The following is a 523-nucleotide window of genomic DNA, read 5'->3' as shown; positions in this document are numbered from 1 at the left end:
CACACACACACACACACTCGCTCACTCTCCACATACACATTTCATCCTAAGGATTCCCTGTGCTACATGTATGTTAACATTATAACATGATTTATAAAATCATGCCAACAATTATTAGGGTATTTTAAAAGCTTAGTTTTTATTGCAAAAAAAGGTATTAAGGCCTACACCTTATTGTAGGCCCACTTTAATATGCAACTTCATTTTATACAATATATGTAGTAGGGGGTCCCTGCTCCATCTCTATTTCAGTTAAGGGGTCCTTGGCTTAAAAAAAAGCTATATTGATTTTTTAAATTAAAATGTTTAGTGTAATTCATTTGTAATTATCATAACCAACACGTTATCAATGTTTATTTTTTCAGTTCAGTTCATCTTTAAAGGTCCCTTAACATGGTGCATGATGTATCTCTCTTATGAGTGGGCCAAATTTGTCTGGGCGGGCAAAGCAGAGAAAGGGGAAGTAACCTTGTCCCTTATGACCTCATAAGGAGCAAGATTCCGGATCAGCCCATCTGAGCTT

This window comes from Etheostoma spectabile, chromosome 15 (genome assembly GCF_008692095.1).
Source record: "Etheostoma spectabile isolate EspeVRDwgs_2016 chromosome 15, UIUC_Espe_1.0, whole genome shotgun sequence".
Lineage (NCBI taxonomy): Eukaryota > Metazoa > Chordata > Actinopteri > Perciformes > Percidae > Etheostoma > Etheostoma spectabile.
Note: the sequence above shows the minus strand (reverse complement) of the source record.